Source organism: Pteropus vampyrus, unplaced genomic scaffold (assembly GCF_000151845.1).
Source record: "Pteropus vampyrus isolate Shadow unplaced genomic scaffold, Pvam_2.0 Scaffold628, whole genome shotgun sequence".
NCBI classification, from domain to species: domain Eukaryota; kingdom Metazoa; phylum Chordata; class Mammalia; order Chiroptera; family Pteropodidae; genus Pteropus; species Pteropus vampyrus.
The window spans coordinates 263,314-270,022 of record NW_011889409.1 but is presented as its reverse complement, the minus strand read 5'-3'; positions in this window follow the sequence as shown (position 1 = coordinate 270,022).

The window sequence follows — 6,709 nt, the reverse complement described above, 5'->3', positions numbered from 1 at the left end:
CAAGTTGTTTCAAGAATACCTTTTAAAAGATCTAACCAAGGGGTCTAACCAAGAAGTCTTTTGCTTAGCTCAGTCTTGATAAATATCTGTTGGTAGAGAGTTATACTGAAGAACATATTAATCTAAAATGTGTCTATTTTGGGGCTACCAGTGAAATACAGGTCCATAGGTTACAAAGACAGCCAACCTAGATGTAATACTATCTAGCTTGGAGGAAAACTATGGAGCCTGACAAAACTGAATTCCTGGTTTGAGATTCTCCCCCTTTTCCTGGAAGTTACAAAGGTAGGATCTACATGCAAAATCAAGACTCTCCTTAGAAAACTGTTTTACATCCTCTCTAGCACAAGGATACTTGAGCAATCAAGGCCCATTTACAAAATTCCTTTAAATGAAAGTTCTAATGAATTTACTTATGCAGATTTTCTTTGAAAAACATGAATGCTCTTAAGAAGCATGATTCATATCACAGTATTTTATATAAAAAATGCTTTATTACCTAAATTCTAAAAGTAGACACTTTCTTTGGATTGGCTCTATAAATCACATTTTAAAAAGACACCTATCTTAGAAATTAGAATACTATTGACCAGAATTCTTCCTTCACACAGACACATCCTCATGTTCAGGAATTTAGATTGTTGCTATTTAAAGCACCTGTAGACGAAAGGGTCGTGGTTGCATTTTTTAAAAAACTAACAGTATAAATTTATTCAATCATCCAAAAAATATTTGCTGAATATCTACCCTATGTCAGAAATTGTGTTTAGGTGCAGGGATACAGCAATTAACAAAACAAAATTATTTTCTCTCAGATTCTAGTTGTGAAGCTAGAAAAGTTTTATGTTAAAGGATAGTCGGTGGCATTGAAAAAATTTCAAGGAAAATAGAATAGAGAATGGTAGGGATAGGAGCTGTGATTGTAAATAGGATTGTAAGGGAAAGCCTGATTGATATTATGAGATTTGAGAAAGGTGAGGTCATGAGCCAGCCATGTGGACACATTGGGGGAGAACACAGCACAGAGGGAACAGCTAGTGCAAAGGCCTGGCAGTGGGAATGTGCATGTACGTTTGACAATCAGCAAGGTCAGTGAATATGGTGCAAGGTGGAAAGCAGGAAGAGATGATATCTGAGAAGTAATCAGAAGCCAGATAATGGTGGATCTTTTAAGCAATTATAAGGATATCGGAATTTATTCTGAATGACTTTGGTAGCTGCTGGAGAACTTAGTGTAGCTAAATGATATGATCTGAGTCACATTTTAACTAGATCGCTCTGACTGCTTGGTTAAGAAATTGAAAGCAATTATTTCCAGTGCATCACTTTACATTTGTCTCACTGAAATTCTCTTACTTTTTCTTCTTGGCACTATATGTTTGAAATCTACTAATGCATTATGCTTATTTGAAGAAGAGCTCTATTAAATAGCTTTATACTTCGCATTGTATTCTTTCCTCCAGGTTTATTATAAAGTGTTAAATAAGATTGGACTCAGCACCCAGAACCTTCCAAAATTAATTAACACATTTATATCCAAGGGTGTAATAAATGTGTTAAGCATTTATATTATGATTTTAGGTGATAAATGAGGATATATGCATGCACATATCCAATATAATCTCAAATACATAAACAATATACAAAGGAAAAAAGATCAAACAGAAATATCCCAAGTGTCCAAAAGATTATTTTCTTCTTTTTTCGATTTTGAGAATATTTTAATTCATGTGAGGAAACAAAAATTATTAGAGAATGCAAGAAGTCATCCTCTGTACATACACTGTAATCAATATGTGGAGTTCTCTGTAAGCAGACACTGAGAAGTTTGGGGTGAAAGATGTTTATAAAGTTAAACTTCCCGGCAATCTCAGCCAACACAGTGAAAAGTTCTAAAACAAAAATTGCCCATAAGAGTCATCCTGCTTTAGACTAAAATGGTCTAGGCTTTCTGTCCCCACCTCAATCAGTCACTGACTGAAGGCATGGCCTGTAATGTGGCAGTTTTCTGGAGTGAGGCCTGCTCTGAGTGGCTGACAGCTAGAGTTGTCTATTGACCAAAATTCCCTCTGCTGAGCATATTCTTTCTTGAAGGGTGGCATATTTCTGTTTCCCATAAACACATGTCTTGAGACAGAGCATTGTATCTCCAGCCTCTCACTTCTAATCCAATCTCTGAGGAGAAAAATGATTTAAACTGAGCAAACAGATACCTGCTACAAAACTAAAGAGAGGGAAAAAATGGATTCTAATCTTTTAGGCATCTCTAGGTGGAGGGGGAAGAAGAATACAATTTATTTCATATATTATAATGACTTATGTAAGAATAGAAAGAAGTTTGAAAAAACAAGGTACTGGGAACAGACAATTATTAGAACCGGAAAAGGTGAGTGGTCTGATACTGCTTTCTTCATTTCTTTACTTTCAATTTTGGCTTTTTTCCCTATAAATTTATTGTAACATATCTGGCCAAAGACCTAAAGCACATTTTTAATGCTTCCCTTGGCTAGGTCTCTCCTTTTATTTGACACATTTTTTTTAGATATGTTTTCTTAATTACATGTCACCACACTCTCCTGGTTTATGGCCCTTTCTTCTTGGTTTCTTTTATTCATTTCTCATTTTCCTTCTAATACCAAAATCTTTTATCTACTCAGCTATTTCCTATATCCCTTTACTTCTCTCTCAGTATTAAACTCTACATAATATCATTACTTTGTACTGTTTCACAGCACTTCTATGAGATGACTCCCAAATTTATATTTCCACCAAATCTCTTGAGCTGCAAACTCGTATATCAAATCTGTCTTTGAATTTCCACATAGATGACCCCAGGGCATCACATATATAACATGTGCAAACCTGAACATTTAATAATTAATCCCCCCTCCCACACACAACAGTTCTCCAAACTTTCCCAATATTCTCACACACAAAAAAACATTCAATTTTTAACATGCAACTTTTTAAGCCAGAAAACTCATATACTTAGGATACCAAGCATAGCTGATTTGAATTCCAAAAATGCATTTCCTCTTCTATGTCACCACCATGACTCTAGTACACATCATCATCAGATCTTATCCAGACCCCTTCTATAACCCTCTTACTCTTTTCCTGTAAGAAAAGTCCATTCTCTAAAGAGTAGCCAGAATAATATTTTAAAAATGCAAATAGAATCATGTTCAAAACCTTCTAGAGAGTTCCCATTACACTTATATAAAAAATCTAAATTCCTTACCACAGCCTACAAGTACCTGCATAATCTGGGCTTGGTTGTACTCTCCATTTTTGCTCCTTGCTTGTTCTTCAATTCGCTCTTCCCGAGACCCACTGGCGTTTTTTTTTTCTTTCCCTAATGCACCCAGATCTTTACCATCCTTTAACTTCTGCATATGTTATTCCCTTTCTGGACTGCTCCTTCTCACTGCCAATGTTTATATCAAATATTTCTTTAAAAGGGCCTTTGTGAAGAACTAATTCTTGGATAGACTCCTTATGCTACTTTATCTGTTCTTCACTTACCACAACCACATATTTTACATCTGTTGGTTTAATTGTCTAAAATCTGTCTCCCTTATTAGAACGTAAGCTCAATGAGAGCCAGGGAAGCATCTGTTTTGTTCACTACTGTATCCACAGCAATTAGCACAATACTTTACACCCAGTAAGTACCCAATGAATTTGTTAGATGAATTAATAAAGTCTTTATACTACATAAACATTAAGAAATGACATTTTAATCCTTTTATTTTAGGAAGATAAAATGTCTTGCAAATTTGCTCACATTTTGTAAATGGTGAACATGAAAAACAAAAGGCTTGAGGATATCCTCTAGTCTAAGACACGCCTCCATTATATCTCATCCAGATGACTTCCAGAGCCTCTTCAACAGTCTCCTCACTTTCTCCTTGTCCCTGCTAAATTCACTCTCCATAGAGGAGCTACATCTGGGACCAAGGCAAAATTTGAATTTAGTGTTTTGCCATGTTTTAAAGGAATGGAGAAAAGGCAATGCAAAAATAAAGTACGGCTTAAAATGAAGCCTCCAAAAACAACTTAGGCTCACTTAGTTCTTTCCCTCCAAACCTCCTGAGCTTCTTAGTTACTGAGAGAAAGATTACTATGGACGGATCTTCTAAAGAAGGCATTGGTGGCTTCCTTGCACATCAGGAAAATTCAATACTGAAATAGCAGTGGGAAGCAGCAAAGATACAGTCTCCAAAGGGAACTCATCAGTATATTTCCTTTAGTATCAAAGACACACAAACAAGCTCAATTGACTTTAATTAAGGTCTCCCTAGGCTCACCAGCTGGGGAACTTTCCTAGCATTCTTAGCACAATACATAAGTAATTTGCCAACCAGAGTTAAATGTGAATGATACTGAGGTCCCAGGGTAGCTATATTATCCTTAGAAGTAATTAGTAAAAGCTTATAACTGTTATTCTGCCTTCACAGCAAAATACCTTGTTATCATAGCAATGACTTAGATATATGTGTCAATTTGACACCTATTGAACAAGTATTTTAATAAAGTCAACATACCAAAAAAACATAGAAACAGGCTTGTGTTTTAATGTCATCACATTTCCTATGATGATGGTGATGATTTTTTAATGCAGTACTCCTTAACACATCTCTGACTGTCATGCTTTATAATGTCATGCTTTATAACACTTGCGTTGAAAAAGAAACTCAGATTTCTTTTTAAATCCAAAACTGTGTAGGCCACAGCAATACTAAGTAAAGAACAAGAAACTATAATAAGTAGCTGGAGTTTTCAATTTATGTTGTATGCCAAGTTTGCAAAACCCTTTCAAGGATTTTTATTCATTGCCCCTTACAGCAATCCTATAAGGATAGATCAGTACTTATTAGCGTCCTAACATTACAAATGAAGAAAATGGCGATGCAGGGAGGTTAATTGAGCTGCACAGGGTCTTAGGAAGTCAATGAGAGGGGAACGGGATTAGAGCATGAAGCTCTTTTCCTTTTCAGGCTAGCAAGTGGCCCTGGCTCCATGGAGGTCCTTTCCTGAGCAACACGATATATATGCAAGCATCTGTGGACATTAAAAATACGGGAGAATGTTTCAGAAAAAAGTTTTCTCCATAAAAAACATTCTTCAAATAGCATGATTTTCTGGATAGGTATGATGAAAATCACAGTGAATTTTGTCAAGAAAATTTCTCTAATTCTATAATCCTCCATTTACCAATTATCTGCCCTTAGGCAAAACAACTTCTCTATAACTCAGTTTCTTACCTTTTAAAATTAATACAGGAACAGAAGCTACTCTTAAGGATTGTGAGGAAGAAAAAGAAATAATTCATTGATAACTCCTAAGAAATAACTCCTTGAGTGTCTATTATGTGGCAAGCACTCCAAATAACTAAATAAGAGTCAGGGGCTTGGTCTCCTTCTTCCAGGAATGTAATATTACTGAAAAGTTTAAGGTTGTTAATTTTATATTTGGGCAATCTAGTGTCCTGTGGAAATGTGGAGATCTAAATGGTCTCATTTCAGGCATAAATTTCCTAAGTAAGTCAACCTTAAATTCTAAACTACAGATTAAGAAAAAAATGTCCCTTAAGGGTAGAGTATAAGGTAGCTGTAAAGGTAATTGAAAGCTTGCTCAGTACTTTATTTCCAGAGAGAAAGATACAATGCAAATAACATTAAGCAAGCAGTTTCCAACAGAATATCCCAGAAAAACACATGCACGTGAGTATAAACTCTATAAATAAAAGAAATCAAGCTAACCATCTACCATCGAGATTACTATGAATCGACATACAGAATCTTCATCCTAGTAGACCTACGTGTGACTGGTAAAAAATTTTAAAAAATTTAAAAATCCACATAGAAATGAGATAAAAATATACAATTGACAAAATCTTCTTTTATAATTCTAATAAATTTTTTTAATCAAACAAGATTATGCCTCTTTCTGCAAAATATACTCCTGAATTTTCAGAGTATTCTGATTTATTTTGTAAGATGTCTAAATTCAGAGATTTTAGTTTATGAACAAATAGCATCTAATTTATTTCCTTATGAATATTATAACTAAAAAAAGGCAAAAGACTTTAAAATACTTTTTCATAAGTACTATATTAGTTATCAATTCCATGGCAATTTATCCCAAAACTTAGTGGTTAAAAAACCATAAACATTTGTTAGTTCACAGTTTTTATAGTTCAGGGATTCAAGAGCAGAGTAGCAGGGTGGCATTTCATTAAGTTGCAGTCAGTGTGTTGGTAGGGGCTTTGGCCATCTGAAGGATTAAAGCTGTAGAAACTGCTTCCAAGATGATTTATTCACCTGGCCATTGGCAGGAGGTCTCAGTTGCCTTCACATACGAGCCTCTCCATAGCCTGCTTGTATGCCCTTAAACATGACATCTGCCTTCTTCCAAAGAGAGATTCAAGAGAAAGGGAGGTAGATGCCATACTGGCTGTCTTTTATGACCTAGTCTCTGAAGTCTCACTCGGTCACTTCCTCTTTTTGTATCTTAAGAAGAGAATGACTAAATCTAGTCCACACTCTAGAGGATGTAATTAGGCTCCACTTCTTGAAAGGAAGAGTATCAAAGAATTTGTGGGTATATTTTAAACTATCATAGTTATTTATTTTAGAGCTATTTCTATTATTTGGCTATTCTTTGGACACTAGCATATGTTGGTAACACATAATTCTCTATTAGT